Source organism: Mustela erminea, chromosome 7 (genome assembly GCF_009829155.1).
Source record: "Mustela erminea isolate mMusErm1 chromosome 7, mMusErm1.Pri, whole genome shotgun sequence".
Classification (NCBI taxonomy): domain Eukaryota; kingdom Metazoa; phylum Chordata; class Mammalia; order Carnivora; family Mustelidae; genus Mustela; species Mustela erminea.
The window spans coordinates 134,478,657-134,502,647 of NC_045620.1; the positions used below are offsets into that span (position 1 = coordinate 134,478,657).

General features: G+C 51.6%; 1 protein-coding gene across 4 annotated transcripts in view; it reads right to left on the reverse strand.

The window, feature by feature from the left end:
- Positions 1-23,991, reverse strand: part of HPCAL1 (hippocalcin like 1) — a 109,945-nt gene that overhangs the window by 59,700 nt on the left and 26,254 nt on the right. For 2 of the 4 annotated variants that reach the window (XM_032353330.1, XM_032353331.1), the window contains exon 2: positions 5,909-5,986. The exons of the other annotated variants lie outside the window; for them this stretch is intronic. The gene's annotated coding sequence lies outside the window, so the exon portion shown is untranslated. The remainder of the gene's footprint in view (positions 1-5,908; positions 5,987-23,991) is intronic. 4 annotated transcript variants of the gene reach the window in all.

Here is a 23,991-nt window from a genome sequence, read left to right on the forward strand (position 1 = left end):
GGAGGCACGACAAACGTCCAGGGAGCCGGGACTGGTCAAGGACTTTGGTTAGAGATTCTGTCTTCTGATAATTTGAAGCCAAGTAGGGTAACTGATTCAAATTTCAGAGAGCCATGACAGTGTCCTGGGCTGAACCTACACAGCGGGCTCACCCATCCTCAGGTAGTGTTCTAGAAATAGGGCCCCCCGACCAACAGGCTGGACGGGGAGCTCTATGAGAGCGGGGCCCACATCCAGCCACCTCGCTCCCATGTGTCGTCAGAGCTCCGCAAACGCGGGGCACATGCCAGGAGCCCTGACATCTCTACTGAGGGAGGCTGAGGGACAAGGGATGAAAATGCAATTAAGAAAGTTCAAAAGGATGGGGCGCCTGGGTGGCTCAGTGGGTTAAGCCTCTGCCTTCGGCTCAGGTCATGATCTCAGGGTGCTGGGATCAAGCCCCGCATCGGGCTCTCTGCACAGCAGGGAGCCTGCGTCCCCCTCTCTCTGCCTGCTTGTGATCCCTGTCTGTTGAATAAATAAAGAAAAATCTTAACAAAAAAGAAAGTAAGTTCAAAAGGAGAGAGAGAGAGAGAGAAGGGAGGAAGGAAGGAGGAAGAGGAGAGGGAGAAGGCAGGAGAGCGACAATGGAGACAGGAGGGCAACAAGCCCAAGAATTCTTCTGGAATGTGCACAGGCCTCCACTCTCGCACTGCGAAGACGCCTGGTCTCCCTTCACATAGGATTTTTTTCCAAAGGAAGTCTAGTGAAAGGATTGTTGTATTTTGGGGTTTGCTCTCCACTGTCGTTGCTCATAGCTGAGCACTCAGTAACTATGTGAAAGTCTCTCGTGTAATGGGACAGCCAAAGCCTGGGTCCGGCTCACACGTGCCGGGTGTCTGGGGAACTCAGTCTCCTGGGGGAGGCTTCCTAAGCCCGAATGCCCTCCCTGTTTGGCACCCTCACCCCAGGGGCTCCTAGGGCAGCAGCTCCCTGCGGCCCCTTCCAGGGACATGCCCTCCATACCCTCCAACCCACCGCAGGGAGTCTCATGCCTCCTCCCATCAATGTGGCTTTTAAGGGTATGACCGCTCTCTCAAGATGGGGGCCCTTGCCAGTATCCCACACCCCGCAGCACGAGACCTGTGGACTGTCAGGTGACGGATGAACGGACAGAGGGAGAAATTAAAGGAGGCACTGATCGGCCCAGGAGGCAAACTCACAGGTAATAAGGAAGTGGGTAAGAGGCAAGCTCAGGGGCTCCCGGGCCTGGTGAAGACGGCAGAGTTAACCCAGCCTTCTCTGAAAAGTGTCCATTAATGCATCAGTAAATATGGAGCTAAAACTGCCCACCACTACTGGGGGTACTGGCCTCCAGGAAAGGGGGCACCTTACTCAGAGTGGAGAGGCGCTGGCCTGACCATCCACCCACCAGGCAGCGGCGTGAGGGTCAGGGTCAGGATCACGGGAGGCCGGGAATCAAGGGCTGTGGTTTCTCTGGGGTTGGAGGGTGAGGCCCCAGCCACCCAAAAGGGCCTGGAAGGTGGGGGTCGGGGCTCATGGTCTAGAACCTTCCTTCCACTGCCGCAGGGCTATAGGGGAGAGGCTCTATCTACCTGGGCAGAGGGCCAGAGAGATAAGGCCCCATGGCTTGGTGGCTCCCCAAGAAGCAGAGAGCAGAAAAGTCCCCCGTGCCCACTCGAGGACTTGCTGCTGCCACGCAGGCCATCAGGATGGCGGAAAGGAGAGACGGCAACCAAGCCTCCTGGTTTCAGCCACAGCTCTACAACACCGTGCTTCCATCCTGAGGGCTGTCTGGAGTCCCTCGCTGGCCAGTCTGCATCCCTGCTGCTAACTGGTCATCATCTGGGTCACCTGGCATTTCCAGAGACCGTATTTCCAAAGGCTCTCTAGATGGTTATGGCCGCGCTTCACCCCGGCTTTTCTCTTCATACTTTCTACTTTAAAAAATGGGGCTCGGGACGCCTGGGTGGCTCAGTCGGTTGGGCATCTGCCTTCAGCTCAGGTCATGATAGGGGTCCTGGGATCGAGTCCCACATCGGGCTCCTTGCTCAGCGGGGAGCCTGCTTCTCCCTCTGCCTGCCTCTCTCTCTCTCTGACAGATAAATGGATAAAATCTTTAAAAAAGGGGGGGTGCTCAACCCAGCAATCCCGACACCCAGACATCACATCTGTCCCCCATTTATAAAGTGGGACCAGAGGCATTGCGATCAGGGACACATGTAGCCAGAAACTGGAGCCAAACCCTCTTCTTTCTTACAGCAAATCCCCGGGGCCCCAGAGAAAGGCTGTGCTCATCAGAGCTGCACACAGCAAAGCCGCGTTTGAAACGTGGAAGGAAGCGGGCTCAGGGGAAGAGAACGGGCAGGGGCTATGGCCTCAAATCACAGCCATGTTTCCCCCCGAGGGGCAGAAGCTCTGGGGGGTGCAGACCTGGGGAGGCGTAGCCATGCCCCCCTCCGCCACCTTCCACTGTCTCGCTCCCGGCAAACGCAACACCACGCTTTCTCTGCCTAAGGACGAGGGCACCGTTTCCTACAGGAAGACAGCTCTGTCGTTATCACCGGTGGGGAGGGGACTGCGTGGAGGAGAAAAACACCATTTCTTGGTTTTCTTCTCTCCAATGCAGGCGGGCAAATGACAGGAGGAAATATCACTGTTCTGCAGACACCTCTCGGGGAGGGAAGGTCACGATGTTTAAAAGAACCTGCTGGTTCGGAGGCGGGTCCCCATCTAGAGTGATCCAATAAAGAGGCAAGAGGCACCTGCGCTCTTCCTAGCACACTCCTTGGAGGAAATGCATCGCCAGTGACGGTGTGAAACCGATCAGGGCAGAACCACGCAGCGCGGAGCCTCCTTCCCGCATCCACCCGCGGGCGTCCGCTGCACCTGTGGCAGCTTCCTGGCCACGGCAGCCCCGCAGAAGGTGCGAGACTCAGCCTCCTGGCACAGCTCACGCCCCCAAGGAAGAAGTAAGACAAGCTAGCGCTGCCACGTAATAAGGAAAATGCACGTCCGAGGAGGAGCCTGGGCGAGACCAGGAGTCATGAATTCCATGCCCTGGCCCTCATCTGCCAAAAGCTCTCCCTCGTCTCCTCCTCCACCCCCCAACCCCCCGCTGCCCGGACTCCTGTGCTCCCAGCACACCGCTTCTGGCCCCCTCCCTGGTCCTCTGGACGCAGGTCCCTGAACAGACGGCCTTGGAACACCAGAGCAGGTGCTCACCCAAGAGTCGAGAGATCACTCTTTTAAACAGCTTTGCAAAGAAGGTTATGTGAGGGTTTGTGGGATGGGAGAAGGGCCGGTGCAAGACCCGAACGTGGTCAGGCCGGAGGAGTGCGCAGGGAGAGGCCCGCACAGGGGCAGGGCAGGAGCTGGACCTAGGGGAGGTGGGCAGCTGAGACCTGGGGGAAAGACAGGGCCACGGGGCCCAGGACCCCATGGGAGAGCCCTGAACAAAGGTGAGGGTTTTACCATATACCCACCGCTCACTTTGTACCACCAACCCCGGGGTGCCCTTTCCTGATGGCCATGCCCCAGGGTGGTGTGGATAGAGGGCACAGACCGACTATGGCACCAGACAGAGCTGAGTCCCGGTCCTACCTTTACAGCTCGGCCCAGCCACTTCGCCTTTCCGGCCGCCTGCAGGATGAAGGGGACTGTGTGCGTGATGCCACATCGGGCACCTGGCACAGAGCCGTGCTGCCGCTGCCCCCCGCTGTCCTGGCCTGCCCCTCCCTGCCTCATACTTCTCGGCTGTCCTTTGAGGCCTAATTCAAGCCCCCCCACCAGGTCCTCCCAAGCTAGAAGGGGTATCCCACGATGAATATGGGCGCTGTGTGTCTTTAGGAAAGTTACCTAACCTTGCTGGGCGTCAATTTATGTATAATGAAACAAAGACAGTAAGACCTGCCTCGGAAGGTCACTGCTGGAATCAGAAGAGCAAATGACGGAAGGAATAAACAAGTAAAGAGAGGAAGGGGCCTGGCGCGGAGCGAGCATGTGACAGGCGTCAGGGACGTCAGGACGGAACCCCTCGAGGGCTGGGGAACACAGACCTAGGCCCATGTCAAGGACAGGCACGAGGCATGTTCTCCTCCCCAGCTCCCTTCACAGCATTTGGGGCAGGATGGACGCTCCGTGACACAGACGGCCGGGGGGCGGGGGGGGGGATCTCCACGCACGCGTGTTGTCACTGCCCCTGCCGGGGAGTGGAAAGCAGATTTCCCGAGCCCGAGGAAGCCCGGAACGTTGGAGCTGGTGCCTCCATCTGGCCGGGGGAGGCCCACGCAGGAGGGAGGGCGGTGGAGGGCGACCCGGCTCCTCGGGGAGGGGAGAGCCCAGCCCTGCACCTGGGAGACGCTGTGCCTTCCCAGATGTGAGGCAGGGGCTCTGAGGGTCCCAAGCCAGGGGGCCTGACCCCGAAGGGTGCTTCCCGAGGGGAGAGAAAGGCCAGGTGGGGGTGGACTCAGAGCAGGGCCCGACCTCCCTCGCCCTCGTCCTGTTCGCCCCTCACCTGCTCTCTCGCTGTCTCTGCACCTCCCGCACCCCAGCCCCGCACCCCTTCCTCCTCCTCTGTCCCCCGTTAAGTGGAGAGCAGCGCAGGCCCTCCGCTGTGACCGTGCAGTTGGGCGTCACGCAGAACGTCTTCAGGCTGCTTCTCTCGCCAGTTATAAACAAGCATGTTTTGCCGAAAGGCCAACATCATCCCACTCCGTGCAGTTGCTGAGGTAAACTACTGGTTTGTGACTAACGCTCCTGGGGAAGAGAACGCACTCTCCGAGACCGCGCGGCACCTCAGCCAGGGGCTCCTCTCGCCAAATAAGAGAAAACAGGTACCGATTTCCTGGACCCTCAGAGCAAGCCCCCCCACACACACACATATGGAGCCAAAGGAAACTTGCATAAGGTCATTATTTATCTACTTAGAAAAAATGCGTACATCTGAGGCGGAGTTTAATGCTCCCGGGCCTTTGCAGAACTCGCTTCTCCATCTCCCTGGGCGGGAAGCAGATAACAAAGGAGGTCAAGCCCTAATCGATTTTCCCAGCCAGCCGTCGGGTGTTTGTCCACAAATTTACACAGTTGCAGACAGTCTCCAGGAAGAGCTGTCAGGACGAAACACTCAGTGTTGCTCTCCACTTCCTTTTCAGTTACCAGTTAATGCTGTGACTCTCCCGCAAACTCCTATGCACCCTTCAATGCCCAATCAAACTGCCCTCCCTCTTGGCTGCTACTGCCCGCCTCAAGAAGGTGTCCCACCACTGCTCCCCCCGCCGGCCTTCAGAAGGCCAGTGCAGAGCCCATCTATCTTCTGACCTCCCACGAGCCGGTGAGCTACAGGGGCACAACGACACCGTCTTCCCCACCGTGTGCTCCAGAGCACCTCTCCAGATAGGCCTGGTTCGTGGAGGAGGTTCAGAGGGCTTGACAGGTGAAGGAGCTGGAGGAGAGAAGAGCAGTTTGCAAAACTAAGGTCACGTCACAAGTTTCACACTAGGCCCATGCACAGGGCTGCACCTTTAGGATCAGAAGCCCTCGGAAGTCTAGGTCACTTGTACGATAAGCCCCCATCCCTGCTCCCCACCCCGGAGCTATGCAAGAACCCAGAGAAAGGCAGAAAGAAGGTCTGAGTAGTCAGAAGCCCGACCCTGCCTTGACAGTGCGGGGCCTCAGAATGTGAGGCTGGTGTCGCCTGGCGAGCCAGCAGCCTCAGTTTACTCCTCCGTGCAAGGATGACACTGATGCCTCCAAGCCCCATTGGCAAGGGAACCTGTAAGGTGCCAGGAGGAGGTAACAGCATTAACTGTTATCTGACCCAGCATTAACTTGACAAAGTCAGCCTCGGTTTGCACCCCGAATTTCTGAGATCTGTTTGCAGGAGCTGTGGAGGGGAGGGACCACTTACAGTGCAGGGGAGAATGAAGACACTGAGGCTCCCAAGAGGTCTGTAACCGCCTGGCAGTAGAAGGCACTTAGGAAACACCTGTGGGATGAAGGAGGGAATGGACGACAATGAGAATGAGCACACAGCTGAAGGACTGTGCGTAGGGAGGGGGAAACAGAACCCCGCTGGGCCTGTGAGGCTGCAAACAAAGACCTGGGAGACCTGGGAGAGTGAGTTGAGAGACGATTAGGAAAAGAACCGCACGATGTTGGAACACACTGCAGCTGGTGGGTGAGCACCCCGTCGCTGGAAGAATACAAGCCCAGAGCAGATGAAAGATCACTTCGTAGAACTATAGTACAGCTAAAAAAACCAAGCATTGTGTGGGTGCTTAGAATAGAAACTCTCTCAGTCCCTTTCCACCTGACTTCCAGCATTCTACATGCTAGGCCAGGGGTCAGCAAACCTCTGTAAAGGGCCAGAGTAAATATTTTCGGCTTTACAGGTTATGGGTCTCTGCCCCAACTCTTCAACTTTGCCTACCGAGCAACAGTTGCCGAAGATAATGACATAAATGACAAATGAACGTGGCTGTGCCAATAAAACTTTATTTGCAAAAATAAGCAGGGGGCCAGATTAGGCCCTGGGCCCCTAGTTCTAGAGGGATGATCTCATCCAGTGAAGCTGTGGGCAACTGGTAATGTTGGCTCCCCCCACCCAGGGTCCAGCAGATAATACACACTGCTTTGCCCTCAGGCCCAATTTAAATCATCCTAGGCACCCCACCCCCCAATTTCTTTGACCTTTGACCATTTATTTTACTATTCTTGCTGCATTTGCCTATGTTTGAAATTTTCTGTCATAAAAAAAATTTAAAGAGAAGAAAGAAAAGAAAAAGAAGGCTTCCCAGAATCCAGACCCACGTAGAAAGCTGACCCTCTCAGTCCTGCCATCTCTAAACCACCACAAGCCACGGGGCCCTGAACCAGCGGCCCCCCACCGGAGCCCCCCACTGCCAGCACTGGGACCAGACACAGCAGAGAGAGGATGACCATGTCAGAGGTTTCTCTACAAGCTGAGGTGCCTTTTCAGAGGACGCGCTTTTCTTCTGCAATCACACTTTCCCTCAACAATTGTTGCTATGAAAATGTCCCTTCTATCACAAAGAATAATTTAGATGACAATGTTTTATGCCCTGATGTGACAAAAGTTAAAGGTAGTAACCCTATATGGGCCCTGATTTATTAATTAATTTTTTTGTTTGTTTGTTTTTGCCAGTTCAGATCCTAAAGTCTGGGAGCTCCTACCCCCTTCTTTGGGTCCTAAAAATGAACTTTCCCTCAGGCTTCTCTTCACGCCCCAGCCTCACCCCTCCAAGACCCAATCTCCCACATGAAGCACCTGTGTGATGCCCCCAGGTCCTCTGCTACCCCCGAGGATGGCTGCAGCCCCAGGGTGCCCCCAGCAGAGGCAAAGGGGTGCAGGGGACCTGCCTTGCCATGAGATGCCACCCTGACCTCATGGTCCCATGCTCAAGGCATGTGTTGGTTCTCAAACCAACCTTCGAGGCTAGCAAGACAGAAAACTGAGGTACAGAAAGGCTAAATGACCCATCCATGTTCCTCCAGCAAACCAACCGCAGGCAGAGAAGTGTGTCTCCACTGATGGCTACCAGCCCCAGGCAGTGCGGAGTCTCTCAGCCTTCATCTTAACCTGGCCCACCACACATCTAACCACCCTCTGACAGCAGGACTGATAGAGCATCATCTTCGCTTCGTCTGTGTTTTCAGTGACCGGTTCAAATAAAAAATTAAGTGTCTAACCTGCTCACAATTTTTTTTTTTTTAAGATTTTATTTATTTATTTGTCAGAGAGAGAGGGAGAGAGAGCAAGCACAGGCAGACAGAGTGGCAGGCAGAGGCAGAGGGAGAAGCAGGCTCCCTGCCAAGCAAGGAGCCCGATGTGGGACTCGATCCCAGGACGCCGGGATCATGACCTGAGCCGAAGGCAGCTGCTTAACCAACTGAGCCACCCAGGTGTCCCACAATATTTTTTTTAATGTCAAGAATGGTACCCGTCTTTAAAGAACTTACTGGCTGGTCAGAAAGACTAGAAGATTCTTTTTCTTTCTGCTCCAGAGAGTGCAGAGAGCTGGAATCTTCCACATCTGGAACATTCCAGAAGGCCTGGCAGATCAGGGAGACTCCAACAGTCCTGCTGGGAGCGCCAGGCCTTAAGCTCCTCCCACACCTCTCTGTGGAGGCCTGAGCTCTCAGGACCCCTCAATATTGAAACCAGTTCCCCAGAAGACAGAGAGGAAGAGACATGCCTGGGTCTTGCCCCAGCACGCATGACCTGTGCCAATGGAACCAGCTGCCGACGGGGGATGAAGTCAATTGTTTCCAGGATAATTAATTTAGAATCAGACACAAACCTACTGGGAAATCAGTCCATTAACAAAGAGACTCAAGACCAGAATGGGGAAGTTTCAGCAATATGTGGGCAGGAATCAAGGTATATTCTATATCCTGAGGGGCTTAGGGGATTAGGGAAGGAACAAAGTCCCAAACACTGCAAGGGCACCTCCATGCAGAACCTCCCTCTACTGGAAATCGGAGATGGGGAAACGGGAAGGGGTCGGAGAGGAGAGGTAGAGGGTGTAGTGTGGATAGGCAGCAGGGCTCCTGGGGTTTTGTTTTTTTGTTTGTTTGTTTTTTGTTTTAAGAATTTTATTTATTTATTTGACAGAGAGAGATCACAAGTAGGCCGAGAGGCAGGCAGAGAGAGAGGAAGGGAAGCAGGCCCTTGCTGAGCAGAGAGCCCAATGTGGGACTCGATCCCAGGACCCTGAGATCATGACCTGAGTCGAAGGCAGTGGCTTAACCCACTGAGCCACCCAGGCGCCCCTGGGGTTTTGTTTTTAAAATAGTAGCTTTCTTGGGGCACCTGGGTGGCTCGGTGGGTTAAAGCCTCTACCTTCGGCTCAGGTCATGATCCCAGGGTCTTAGGATCGAGCCCTGCATCAGGCTCTCTGTTCGGGGAGCCTGCTTCACCCCCTCTCTCCCTGCCTGCCTCTCTGCCTACTTGAGATCTCTGTCAAATAGATAAATAAAACCTTTAAGAAAAATAGTAGCTTTCTTGAGATACGATTCACAAAGCATGCAACTCACAGATCTCAGGTATGCAACTCAGTAATCGCACAGAGTTGTGCAACCATCACCACAATCAACTTCAGGACATTTTCATCTCCCTCAAAAGACACCCACACCTATTAAGAGTCACTCCCCCGGTCCCAGCTCTGGGCAACCCTAATCTACTTCCTGTCTCTACAGATCTGCCATTCTGGACATTGCACATAGGTGAAATCACATAATCTGTGGTCTTTCATGACTTACTCCATTCACTCAGCATATTGTTTTCCAGCTTCTTCTGTTGTATAGCACGTGAATGGGATTTCCTTTTCATTGCCAAATAATATTCCACTCTGTGGATCTAACACATTTTGTTTACGCATTCATCAGCGGGTGGACACCTGGCTTGTCTCTACACGTACGAGCATGTTTCACGGGGATGTGAGTTTTCCTCTCCTTGGGGTGTACACCTGGGAGGGGAACTGCTGTGTCATGTGGGAACTCTCTGTCTAAACTTGTGAGGAACTGCCAGGTTCTTTTCCAAAACAACTGCACCAGTTACATACCTACCAGCAGTGTTGAAGTGTTCCAACTTCTCCGAGTCCTCGCCACCACTTGCATTTATCGGGCTTGTCGACTCTAGAAATCTCAGTGGGTGTGAAGTGGTATCTTGTGGTTTTGATGTGCATCTCCCTGATGACTAATGTCGAGCATCTTTCCATGGGCTTGTACCATGGAAAATGCCTGTTCAAGATCTTTGCCCTACTTTCAATGGATTATTATTTTTTTAATACTAAGTTCTGAGTTCTTTATTCTAGGTACAAGTATAGAATACATGTGACTTGCAAATACTGTGTTCCATTTTGTGGGCTGTCTTTTCACTTTCTTGATAGTGTCCTAAGTAGCACAGAAGTTTTTAATTTTGATGAAGTTCTATTTGCCTATTTCATCCTTTGGTCATTTATCCTTTTGTTATTATATTCAAGAAACAACTGCCTAATTCAAGGTCCAGAAGATTTACACCTATTTTTCTCCTAAGAGTTTTATGGTTTTAGCTCTTACATTTAGGTCTTTGATCCATTAATATTTATAAATGGTGTGAGGTAGGGGTCCAGCCTCATTCTTTTACATGGGACTATTGATTTGTACCAGTACCATTTGTTGAAAAGCCTATTCTCTATAGAATTATTTGCTACCTTTGAAAATCAATTGACTGTAAATATGAGAGTTTATTTCTGGAGTTTGAACTCTATTCCACTAATCTACGTCTCCCTTTGTGCCAGTACCACACTGTATAGATTACTACTGCTTTGTAATAAGCTTTGAAATCAGGAAGTATAAGCCCTCCTACTGGGTTTTTCTTTTTCAAGACTGTTTTGGCTATTCTGGGTTCCTTGAATTTCTGTATGAATTTTAGAATCAACTTGTCAATTTCTACAAAGAATTCTGCTGGAATTTTCATAGGGAGTTGTGCAGAATCTATAATTTGGGAATGGTGCACTCTTCATAATCTTAAGCCTTCTGATCCATGAACATGGGATGTCTTTCCATTTACTGAGGTTGTTAATTTCTTTCAAAGTACATTGTCAGTTTCAGAGTAAGTCTTGCACTTATTTTGTTAAATTTATGCCCAAATATTCTATTCTTTTTGATACTACTCCAAATGGATTTATTTTTTTCATTTAAATTTCAGGTTCTTCACTGCAGTACACAGAAATGCAATTCATTTTTTATATCGGTCTTGTATCCAACAAGCTTACCAAAATTGTTTATAAGCTCTGAGTGTTTTTAGTGGATTCCTTAGGCTCTTCTATATGCAAAATCATCTTGCCTACAAACAGTTTTAATTCTTACTTCCCAACCTAGATGTCTTTCATTCATTTATGGCGTTTTATGTTTTTGGTTTGGTTGCCTGTGGTTTTTTTGTCTGTTTGTTTGTCTGCCTAACTGCTTGCTCTCTTTGACTAGAACTTCCAGTACAATAAGAGGCAATTGCGGCCATCCTTGTCTCAATTCCTGATCTTAGAGAGAAAGCTTTTAGTATTTCACCATTAAGTATGACATTAGCTGTTATGTGTTTAATTTAATTTATAAATTTCAGCCTGGAATTGATAACTTTGTAAGACTTCTCTTGAGTAGTTAAGAGATTCTTAAGGAATCATGTAAAATGTTCTATATGTAAAATGAGCACAGATGCCTCCCTGAACTGCCCTTGGACTATGGGATGTTCAGCATTCCCTGTGAGTAACAGGGCCTGCCGGGTGCTTGGGGTGGGGGTGGGGGTGCTGGTCTCCAAATTCACCAAGACTCAGCCGTGCTTGTCCTCAAACCTGCCTACACAGGCTGTACTTACGTAATTACATAACAATTAAATTTTATGTAAACCATTGGGATAGGAATTAAAAGGGAATTGTTTTTATGAAAAAAATGTTGGATATTTGGGGACGATCACTGCTAAATTAGGCATGGACAAAAATCACTGTTTGATATTGGGAGGGTGTTCCCTATTTCACTTGACAGAAACAGAAACTGAGAATCAAAGAAAGTAGATGGGGCATTAAAAGGTACTACAAAAAAGGTCCAGTAGACCCATAATACAAGAGAGGCGTTGGTCTTAAATCAGGGGACAAGTGGAACAACTGCATGTTTTATGTTAAAATAAGACGTTCAGGTATGTCTGCATCATTTTTTGATCCCCTCTTTACTGATCTTTTTCAATCAAGCAACTCACTGCCAGGGCCGATGGCACTAGAAGAGGGCTTCTTCTGGGACACAAATACAATGGCGGTTACCTGGGAAGGTGTGACAAGATGTCACTTTTTTTCTATGTCCCTTTTACCATTTGGCTTTTTCAAAACATTCCAGTGAGTATGCATTGCTTTTACAGCAGAGAAAATGTGTAATAAAATACTTTTTTTTTTTTAAGACCCAGATTCTATTACTTCCTGCTAACAATGGGAAGGAATCCAGAAGTGCCACCCTGTCCTGGCCAGCATTGTTTCTGGAGCCAATGAAGCACCCCAATGTTACGAAGGTCAACAAGAAATACAGAAAAGGAGCAATACAGAACACCAAACTAATCAGGATTCTCTGGCTCAAGTGCATTGCTATTTTCTTTGCAGTTAATTAACACTGAAATCGACTCCCTTGGTTTGGCTGAAGCTGAAAGAGGACCCTCCTCGGAGTTCTTCGGTTCACCTGCTGAAAGGCAGGCTTGCTTTCAGAAGAAGGTTCAAGTAACCCCACACCAGGCAAATCTCGGTTTCCTGGGAGAAGACCAGAATTCAGAGTGTTTTTGCAGAAACACAGTATTTCTGCTTCACTCCACACCGGATGAAGCCCTCCCCATACCTCATCAGCGCAAATCATCAGCCATCTGGGGTCTCTGGTTCTCAGCTCGGCTGCCCATTACCCCAGTGCGGGGGACACTCTGCAGGGCTCATTTACTCCAACTGGCTCAGGACTTAGGCTCCCTCAAAGGGTGTTAAGGAGGTTTGTTTTGTGTTAACAGTCTCAAGAAGACAGATCAGCCTCCCGACAAAAAACAAGTCACAAGGGGCGGTGCACGGTGGGGAAGGGGAGCAGGCAGACTGAGTTAGTGCTGGGGACGGAGGGAACACCTCCAAACGCTGGTCCTGAACGAGACACACGGGCATTTGTACGTCTGTCTCCTCCTACCTCCTGGCCATCCCAGGACGCACGTTCCTACAGGACAGCAGGGGAGGCCAACGTTGCCCCCCAACCACATACCCCGGCAACACCTGCACCCTCACTTCCTCTGAAAGAAAGGCACAAACAGAAATGTGCCAGGGCCTCGCCCTGACCTGGAGAGCTCTGAGGGCCCCACGTGTGCACACGTCAGACACACTCAGACTCACACTTGCATCTGTGTCCACAATTACTCCTCGTGCTTTAGGCAGACAGATCACCTCTGTGTGTGCGTGTGTATGTGTGTGCGCAAGCCATGGCAGAAACCTTCCAAACATCACCAAATTCTCAGTGGTCACCCCTTTGGAGGGAGGGGGTATTGTACAATATGAATTCATTTCCTACTTTAATTTTTTAAATATTCTACTGTGAATATGCATATATCATATTTCTGTTCAGAAAAAGTTCAAGTGCACAATCTTCTTAAAGATTTTATTTATTGATTTGAGAGAGGAAGAGCACAGAGGGAGAGTCAGACTCCCCAATGAACAGAGAGCCCCATGCAGGGCTCGATCCAAGGACCCCAGAATCATGACCCGAGCCAAAGGCAGAAGCTTAACCGACTGAGCCACCCAGGCGCCCCTTGGTACACAATTTTTAAAAAGTCTTTCTAAGACAAGTAGCGCGGACAGCCTCCTAGCAGGACCCACTAGTAACCTCGCCTTGATACCTTCGCAGCACTGAGCACAAGGGCCTCCATGTTACATTGGAACAGAGCAAGGACGAGCGAGCCCACAGAGCAGCCCAAGGTCGCCCGGCCAGCCCAAGGTCAAAGCTGGCCAAGGGGTGTCCTCACACCTGGGAAAAGTCTTCTCTGGTGTTTCCCGAAGGCAGCAGGGAGACAAACAGGAGGAGAGGGAAGAAGGGGAGCCTCTTCCGCGTAGCGAGCCAGACGCCTGCCCGTCTTACTCATTTGATTATAAAATATTTCTGAGCCACCAGATGGTCTAACAGCGGCTACGGATGCCCAGATACTTTTCTTCATTTCTCCGCACAGGGCTCCATTTCAGGGACCTGAAGACTGATATCCAAGAAGCTGTTCTGGAGTTCCATGAAGACAATAACAGGAGAACTGAAGAAACGCCGCGCGGTGCCCCCGCTTCCCCGACAGGAGTCTGTTCACGCTTCCCAGATCAGCGGGCCTTAAGCTAATCCCAAGACGCCGGGGGCACTCGGGCAGAGCCTGCCGGGGCCCCTTCCCGCAGAGCCGGCCCGGATCGCAGCTCTCTTACATAATTAATCCCGGCTCAGAGGCACAGCACTCCGCCGTCTGGCGCGGGGACGGCCGTGGGGGGAGTGGACATCAAAGACCACATCTTCCTTGGCCTCCAAGATCAAAGCCGCGGGGTTGATGAGTTCACCATAGCACTCCCTCTTCTGCTCGGCTTGTCCTTTTTTGTTTCTTGTTTTAGTTTTTAATAAGAGACCCTTCATCCCTGCTCCTTCAACAGCTCAATAACCTCGTTAAAAACACAACAGGTCAGGGCTTTCCACGGAGGCATGAGCCGGGCTCAGGCTGGGCTGCGTGTGACTTCAAAGAACGGATGCCCTGATGTTCTCAATAACCCAGAGAGCCGCGCGGGTCTTCCTGAGCCGGAGGTTGGCTCTCAAATTACTTGCCTAGGAAGAGTGCGGCCCCAGGCCATTTGTCCAGTCTGCAGCAGAGAGACCCAAGACGGACTCTTTCTCTCTCTTCTCTGGTCCCCCCACGCCCTTCACCCCTGACCCACCTCCTAACAGGAGAATAGCAGAAAGACTTTATATGCCACTGCGGCTGATCTGAACGTCCCTCCGTGAGGATGCATTTTGTTTCTGGCCTTTGGCTTTAGTCGCTTCCAGCTGGATCACGCTGTGACAGCAGGGGCCTCGCTCAGTCCAGGGTCTACAGCCAAAGGTACCTGCAGCTTGCCAACCTGTCCCTCAGATCCTTTACCCAAAGCCACTCCTCACCCTGAAAATGCTAGCCTTCCAGAAACCTCCAAATCCAGAACCAGAAGAAAGAACCCTGGGAAAAGCAGGACTGGCTTACGCAAAGCCAGGGGGCAGACACTGGGCTTACTCCCCTGCCTGGTGGCCCACCACCCTCTGCCAAGAGTCCTGGGGGCGATCAGGTGCAGTCAGTCCTTCACACCCTAGTGAGAATTACCAGCGGGTTTCACTCCTCTTGCTCCAGAACGCCACTCTCTGAGGATGGGCCTTAGTGGAGGGAAAGTGCTGTGTTTTAGGAAGTGGGACAGGCCTCCACGGGCTGCTGGAGTGTGCACCTTACGAAGGAACAGTCTCTAGCAGGAGGAACACTAGGGGAAGCAGTGCAAAGAGGAATAAAAAGGAACAAATGTTTCTCTTGTCCTAAAACTCCGTGATTCCCAACCCTGACCTTAGGTAGGGAAGGAAATAGCTCCTCCTTCCCTGCTCCCTCCCGTCCCCGGGACCCTGACCCAGCAGACCATCACCACAGCCCGTGGTGTTTCTGCTGTGTGGCTCGGCCACGCCCCGGCTTAAGGGTCTACCTGCCCGTAAGGGGGGATGGAGGCCGTTGAGAGGAGAAACAAAATGGCCACTACAAGCCACAGCCTTGGATTCAGGCCACAGGACAGACACAGAGAATCCTCAGAGGCCAGGCCAGAACGTTCTGGACCAGCCCCGGGAAGGCAGACGGCCCAGCCTGGGAACAAACTGGTCCTTGACCAGTGACAAAACAAAACTCAGCTAGAGAAAGAAAGAAAGAACCACAGAAGGAAGCTTATCAAGAGGCTTCAACATATCTGGCTCCTCACAGCCCAGACACCTTAACATATGCTGTTCCTTATGGCTGGAATGCGCCCACCCCAACTTCTTCCCATGCCAAATATCTAGCATCCTTAGAAGCCCAGGCGAGCGCACCTCCCTGGGAGGCCTCCCTAACCCTGCCCAGGCTGGGCTAATTCATTCGTCCTGGAGCTCTCTGAGCACTTGTCCCCGTGAGCGGTATTATTTGTGTACCCCCTCCCTGACTGGGCTGGAGTCTTTATCACCCGAGGCCAGGACCCAGAACTAACTGGCCTGGCACAGCGGATGCTGGGCTGTGGCCTTGGAGAGAATGCGGTGAGCCCCCCGCTGCACCCCCACCCCCAGGGAGAAGGAACACAGCCCCCACCTCCCACACTTGCTCAGTGTGGAGTCACAGAGTCCTCACCAGCCATGAAATTCCATCCTAATTCACACCGAATCCCACCTAAATGACACCAACAGCACTGCTGTGAAAGGAAGGACCCCTTCCTTTAAGTTCAGATTTGGGGATCTCTGCGAAATATTTGCATTTTCTCCAGGGTAATCGGAGGGGGCTGCCCCTAAGACAGTTGCACCGTTGGCAAGGACCCCCCTGCGCCCCCCACCCGCCAGCCCCTGCTCCGGCTGCTGGCCCCACCCTCCCTCGGAGGTTATAACAGACAGAGCAGCCCCAGAATCACTTCCGATTTTAACAAAGCCAAGGTCTCCCATTCAGGTTTCTGGGTCTCTGGGTGCCTGCCAGCCTATCAGGGAGAGTTCCTGTTTAAAGACCCCAGACCCGGGGCGCCTGGGTGGCTCAGTGGGTGGCTCAGTGCCTTCAGCTCAGGTCATGATCCCAGAGTCCTGGGATCGAGCCCTACATCGGGCTCTCTGCTTCGCGGGGAGCCTGCTTCCTCCTCTCTCTCTCTACCTGCGTCTCTGCCTATTTGTGGTCTCTCTCTGTCAAATAAATAAATAAAATCTTTAAAAAAAAAAAGACCCCAGACGCCACAAGCCCTCACCCTAGGGTCACCACCAAACCTGACAGAGAGGGACTGATGGCGTGAATACAGTTCGGTCTCTGCCAGGATTTCCATTACGAATCCAGACCCCTGGGTCGTCGACAACCCAGGCTGTCAGAAAAACTGCCCAGGACAGCCCATTGAAAGCATAACCTTCCTGAGATCCTGTCTCTAGATGCATTAGTGTAGCGGGCCATCACATGGAATTCATTTGGAGTTTAAGACAGATCCAATATAGCATCTAGAATTTATAACAGATGTTTGGGGTGTGTTTGGGGGTGGGGAGGAATGATTTAGCCCTGAGAACAGAAATCTGAGGGTTAATTAAGTAAAATCATCATGATTCTAAAAACGCTTTCTTAGAAGACAATAAACAGGACAGGTACGCAGATACCCAGATACCGCAGAGGAAAGGGGCTACAGGCAATTGGGCTGGCTGGGGGACGGGGCCAGGAGGAAATTTACAGGGCTTTGCAGGACAACCAAGCCCCAGAGGAGCATCCCCTGACATCTGGAGTGAGAGCCTAAAAGCAAAGCTTTGGGCAGCAACAGCATGGGCCTAGCAAGCTCAGCCCCCTCTGAGCCTGCAACGGGGTGGGGGGGACAAATGGGGTGTCACACCCGCAGGGGGGGGTGTCACACCCCCCTACAGCTGGTCTCTCAAATTTACCCCCCTTCTACCATAAGCGGTATTCTGAGTTATCCAATAGGAAAGACACACTAATAACCAGAACATCTCTCCACCAGCCTCCGGAAAACATCACCCTTTGCCGAGATCGTGCAGTTTCTAGCAACAGGCCCTACCATATAACACCATTTCTTTACATGGTCAGAACACTCTGGACGCCCACACTGAGGAGCTCCAGGAATAAGGAAAGGAGGCGTTAATATCCTTTCCGTTCAAGGGAGGAAACTGGGCTCAGAGAGGTTAGACAACACCTGCAAAGCCATGCAGCCAGAGAGGGACGAAACGTCACAGTGAGCTATGCGGGACTTTTGCTCTGCAGGAAGGGGAGGGCGGGCCAGAAAGCAATGCAGGCACCCACCCCCCACTTGATTCTCACATTTTTGAAAAGTCACAGGATGAGAAACCAAGTGACGTCACGCGTGCCCACAGACTCTACCAGACTAACAGAATGTGGTGAATGAACCCTTGGCATCACAAAGGCCAGAACCACCAAGAATCCCCAAGTTGTGGCCTTTTGACTCCCCGCCCCACTACCCCCCCATCTCTCAAGCCCAGAGCTCTTGCGATAGGCAATGAGGGGAGCATATCAGCCACGGCTGGGGACATAGGAACCCCGACTCCTCAAGGGTTCTGGCAGGAGGAAGTACCAGTCGCAAGTACCCCAAGAGGACCCCTGACCCAGGGGACCCGCCCCGCCAGCCTGGTGCCTAAGCCTCACCGTCAGAAGAGGGTGGCAAGCTCCCTAACCTCACATGCTCTGTACCTCGACCTCCCCTTCTGCACAACGAAGAGAACTGCGTCCTACCTCACCATGTCGGTGTTTAAAACTTTTTCTCATAAAAAAACTGCCAATACACAGAAAAGAGAGAGGACTAGTACCGTGAGTGCCAGGTACCCGTGACCTAGCGTCAGAGGCCAGAACACGGTGCCTCTTGTCCTCTCTTGGGCACATTCCCTGCCCAGCCCCCCATGCCCACCCCCACAACCCCCATCTCTCCACCCCGTCACCCCCCACCCCCCTTCCTTGCTCTGATTAAGTGAGCCCGCACAACGCCACCACAGCCCACTCCAGGCGGCCTCCGCCACCACCACCACCACACATCGCTGTTCTGTCTATGGACGGGGCCGCTGTCATCTGCCTGGTCCACCTCGCAGGGACACTTCAGAGCTCTATGAAACACAGCCAGTCCCAGACGGATGATGGCACCACCAACACTTTCTGACCTGACAGTGTGCAGAGGCCAGCATTCCATAGAATCTAGACTTTGAGTCTGAATTTGGGTCTTTCCGGGGCTGGCAACACGATGCTCGCTGGCAGCCGCGGCTCCCAGGCCGCCGCAATCACAGGGGCGAGCAGTCGAGACACGGACAGCCATGCTGCGTCCCCAGAGCCAATCTGTTTCTCACGTTCAGGACAGTGTTCAATAAACTACAGGAGATGCTCAACCCTCGGTTTCAACACAGGCTTCGGGTGAGAAGACTTTGCCAGCTGTCAGCTGACAGAAGTGTTTGGAGCGTGTTGAAGGCAGCCCAGCAAGAAGCTACACCGTCGGACAGGTCCGGTGTGTTAACTGCACTGGCGACTTGCACTGGGTTGATCGGGGACATCACCTCACCATCAGCAGAGGATGATCGGCACAGGGGTGGGCTCTCTGGACAGTGCCCTCTAAAAACACGGTGTCACGGGGTCTTGCCGAGTCACAGGTCATGACTGTGCCTTACCATCTTCATAGCCCGCTGCCCACACAGGGCGGGGCCCAGAGAAGGCGGCCCAACCCTCAGCGCTACAGCTCTGCGAGCACCTGCTCATGCCGGCCGATGCAAACATCACCTCGCCGAGTCCGTCCTGCCCCTTAGAGTGGCAACTCCCCCGCTTTACCAACAGGGAGCCTGAGGCTCAAAAGGATGAAAATCACACGACAACTAGACCTGTCGGATTTCGAAGTTTGCACCCTGTCCCCTTGTGTTGTCCCTAATCACTTATCAAAATATTGTTCATTATCATTCCCTTTGCTTTGTTTGAGAAGACACAGTTCTGCGGTTCCTGGCATATCCACAAGGTTGTGCAGGCATCACCACTGCCTAATTCAGAGCGTTCTCGCCTCCCCCAAAGACACCCCCATCCCCCCTCACCTCCGGCCCCGGCAACCACTGATCCACTATCTGTCTCTTCAGACTCACCCATCCTGGATGTTTCGTATCAGTGAAATCTTACAAGATATAGGGCCCTTTGCGTCTGATGTCTTCTGCGCAAGCTCCCTGTCTTCTAGCCTCATTCACGCCGAAGCGAGAGTCAGCACCTTCCTCCTGTTTACAGCTCACTAACATTCCATCGCACGGATAGACCACACTCCGTTTATCCGTGCACCAGCTCAGGGAGCACACCACTGCTGTGAACATTCATGTGCAGGTCTGTGCGGACGTGTGTTTTCTTGGGCACAAACCTGCAAACAGAGCTACGGGTCACATAGTAACTCTATATACTAATTGTTTGAGGAACACTGCTCAATTGTTTTTCCAACGTGGCTGCCCCAGTGTACATCCCCACTGCCCGTGAGATTTCTAATTTTTCCCCTTCGTCACCAACACTTGTTACTATCCGTCTTTTGGGTTCTGGCCCTCCTAGCAGGTGACCCCTTTATGGTCTAGGCATCCACAGCTCATTCCGCACCTCTGGGAGATCTCACGGGCTCCCACAGTCAACATGGAAAGGAGGCAGGGAAGAATTTTACTTTTTTTTTTAAGATTTTATTTACTCATTTGAGAGAGAGAGAGAGAGAGAAAGAATGAGCAGAGATGGAGGCGGAGACAAAGGGAGAAGCAGACTCCCCGCTGGGCCAGGAACCCCATGCGAGAGCTCGATCCCAGGACCCAGAGATCACGATCTGAGCCAAAGGCAGACGCTTAACCGTCCAAGCCACCCAGGTGCCCCAAATTTTACATTTGACAGACGAGCCAACGGCAGGCCCAAAGACAATGAATAACGTGACACAAACTGTCACCTCAATCTCAAAGCAATCCATTCCTAGCTCAGCTCCCTCCCCTGGTCTGGAGACCAAGCAGAGGCATGAGAAGGCATGTGGCATTTCATTGGGCCCCCCTGTGAGGTTTACTTCAACTGCAACACGTACCCATCACGCGCCCCAGTCCCTGGGTCCAAAATGTGCCACCTCCGGGAAGAGGCTTCCTCCTCGATAAACAAGCATCTGTCTTCAGTTCTGGGGCTAACAGGATTTATAACGTTCCCTTACGTTTTCTAATAATAGTAAATCCCCTCCCCGGGTCCAAAGATGGTCAGCGATACCTTAATGCCGATTAAGCCAGTGTCACCAAGGCTGGCTCATCCTCGGAGGGCAGGCTCTGATGGGCTTCCTCAGCGCAGGGCCTGGACCAGGCACCTCTCGGAGGGCCACACGGCCAGCCACAGGGCACTTCAGCAAACGGAGCAGGGGCTGGGCAGGGGGGAACAAAGGGGTTGGGGTACTTTTCGTCACAGACTCCAAAAGCCAGAGGGGCAGAGAAGGAGTCCAGCCCTGACTAGGAGTCAGGGTCTCTCCTCATTACTTGCTGTGCAATCCCGGGCAAATTTCTCAACCTCTCTGAGCCTCGGGCTTCTCGCTTATGAAAGAGCGAGAACATCTGCACCACCAAACCTCACAAAGCAGCTACAAGAAGTAAATAAAGTTGTTGTAGTCATGGTGGGGGAGAGGGGTTTGCAGGGGAGTATTTCCACGCAATAGTATTTTTTTCCTTTGAAAATGAGTCATCAGGACTAATAATTATTTATAATTTCACAGCAGGAATTCAGTAACAGTTAAAACCTGACATAATAAAGAGCAAAAGCTTTACAAACATGCATGTTCCTAACCTGGCAATTCTACTTCTAAGAATGACACGAAGTGGCGAGGGCAAGGGGTTTAGAAACGTTCATCATAGCACAAGGAAAATTTTACTGCTCAAAATCGTCATGGACTGGGACGCCTGGGTGGCTCAGTTGGTTAAGCAGCTGCCTTCAGCTCAGGTCATGATCCCGGCGTCCTGGGATCGAGTCCCACATCAGGCTCCTTGCTCAGCGGGGAGCCTGCTTCTCCCTCTGCCTCTGCCTGCCACTCTGCCTGCCTGTGCGCTCGCTCACTCGCTCTCTCTCTCTCTCTCTGGCAAATAAAGAAATAAAATCTTAAAAAAAAAAAAATTGTCATTGACCTTTCCCATGGGGGGAACGATACTTCTCACCCCACTAACATCAGGCCTCACCATATGGTTTGCTTTAGCCCCTGCAATGTGAGGGGGAAGAGAACGGCCTTACGATCCAGCAACTGCACTACTAGGGATTTACCTAAAGGATACAAAAATACAGATTCGAAGGGATACCCGTGTAGAGCAGCATTATCTACAACAGCCAAACTGTGGAGAGAGCCCAGATGTCCATCACCTGCTGAATGATAAAGAAGGTGTATATACTACTCAGCCATCAAAAAAAAAAAAAAAAATGCAATCTTGCCATCTGCAACACCATGGATGGAACTAGAGGGTATTATGCTGAGCAAAACAAGTTAGAGAAAGACAAATCCATGCCATCTCCCTCGGATGCAGAATTTAACAAAGAAAACAGATGAACGTATGGGAAGGGGGAAAAGAAAAAAGGAGAGAGACAAGCCAGAAGAGACTCTTAAGGACAGAGAACAAACTGAAAGATGCTGGGGGGGTGGCAACATGGCCGAAGGGGACTAGGAGGGCACTTGTGATAAGCACAGGTGTTGTAGGTAAGTGATGAATCCCTGAATTCTCCTCCAGACACCAGTAGTGCACTGCACGTTAACTACCTAAAATTTACATGAAAGAAGAAAGGAAGAGAGAAAGAAAAAGAGGTAGGGAGACAGGAGGGAGGGAGAAAGGAGGGGCCTCGAGGAGCGGCACAGGCCACCTCCACTTCGGAGAGAAAGCTTAACCATCCTGTTGTTCCACCATCTTTTCTCTCTCCAGCACGAAACCAGCGAGGTCTCACAAGGGCTGCTCTGTCAGCCTGGGCCCCAGGGGGACAAGGGTGGAAAGCGGAGCCATAGCCAACAGTCATGTAACCTGAGTGAGAGAAAACCTGCATTGCTGCAAACTAGAAGATTTCAGGGGTCATTTGTTACCAGAGCATAACCTAGCTGACTGATACGCAGCCACATTCCGACTAACGCAGAACGGCAAGCAACATAAACCACCAGCTAAATAACACAATACGTATATGTACTGACAAATAACATACTGTACGTTATAAGATATAGTCAATGTTTATATGTGTTACATGTGTGTTATATACAACGTACATTTATACATAAGTACCTGTATATCTTACTAGATATGTGTGTGTATATATATGTATCTCTACGATATGAGGTCAATCAAATGTTCCGTTAGTTCAGAGCTAAAAAACTGTCTGCATACAAATACGTTCTCAATATGATATTAACTTTAAAAAACAGAGTATGAAATAGTATTACTGACCAAGGATTAGTCTCCATAATATAAAAATATCTATAAATCGATAGGAAAAACCAACGTACCCCCAAAAAGAAACTGGACAAAGGAAAGGAACATGCCGGTCACAGTGGAGGAGACAGCAAATATGCTGAAAAGGTGTTCAACCTCACTAGAACTCAGGAACATGCAAATTAAAAGTCCGTGAGATACTGTTTTAAATGCATGAGATCCATGGGTTAACACGCTAACATTGGAGAAGACCAGTGCTGGAGAGGTGTGGGGAAAGGAACCTCTTAACCTCATAGTGGGGAGAATAAGCCACCGCAAATGCCATGAAGATGGTTTAAGAACCAGTAACAGGGAACGTGAGCAGAGGACCCAGCAGCTCCCCTGGTAAAAACTCCGTACGGCTCCAGGAACTCTCATGGTATGCTCATGCTAGTCACTGCTGTGTAACACAGGATCCCCCCAATTCTGCAGCATAAAATAAACACTCCTATATCACAGGTCCTCCAGGTAGGAATCTGGCTGCACCTTAGCTGGGGCGGTGGGGGTGGGAGGGCTGTGGTTCAAGGTCAGTCATGGGGTTCCAGCTCGGTTTCCATCCAGGGCTGCTAGGCAGTGGTGGAGGGTCGGGGTGAAGCCCTGCTCTGGGCTCACTCCCATGCATGTTGACAGCCACCCCACAGGGTGCCCTCACCATGTGGCACCTGGCTTGAGGCAGCGCAAGGGACCCAAGACAGGGCAAGAGAGCGCGCCCGAGTTGGCTACCGCAGTCCTTTTATAACCTAGTAAGGGGACACCACAACACTCTGCTGTTTTCCATCTTGGGATCAAATCAGTAAGTCCAGTCCACACCCAAGGGCAGGGGATCCCACAGGATGCCGGGATCAGCGGGCACCGTGTCCAAGGCTGCCTTCTGGGGCACTTAAGAAAAACACAGCGCTTGCTACAGCGCTCTCTGTAACAGTAAGAAAAAACTGGACTTGGGAAATGCGGTTTATTGAGACAAGGGAACGCTATCCAGCAGTTAACAAAAAGAGGGAAAAGAAGACCATGGACCATACCTACATATCACTACGACTGACCTCAAAGACAGTGTTAGACATATCGTCAAAGGCCAAACTACAAAACAACATGAAGAGGGCACCTGGGTAGCTCAGTGGGTTAAGCATCTGCCTTTGACTCAGGTCATGATCCCAGGGTCCTGGGATCAGGGCCCGCATGGGGCTACTTGCTCAGCTGGCAGCCTGCTTCTCCCTCTCCCTCTGCCCCTCCCCCTGCTTGTGCTCGGTCCTCTGACAAGTAAATAAATAAAATCTTTTTTAAAAGATGTGA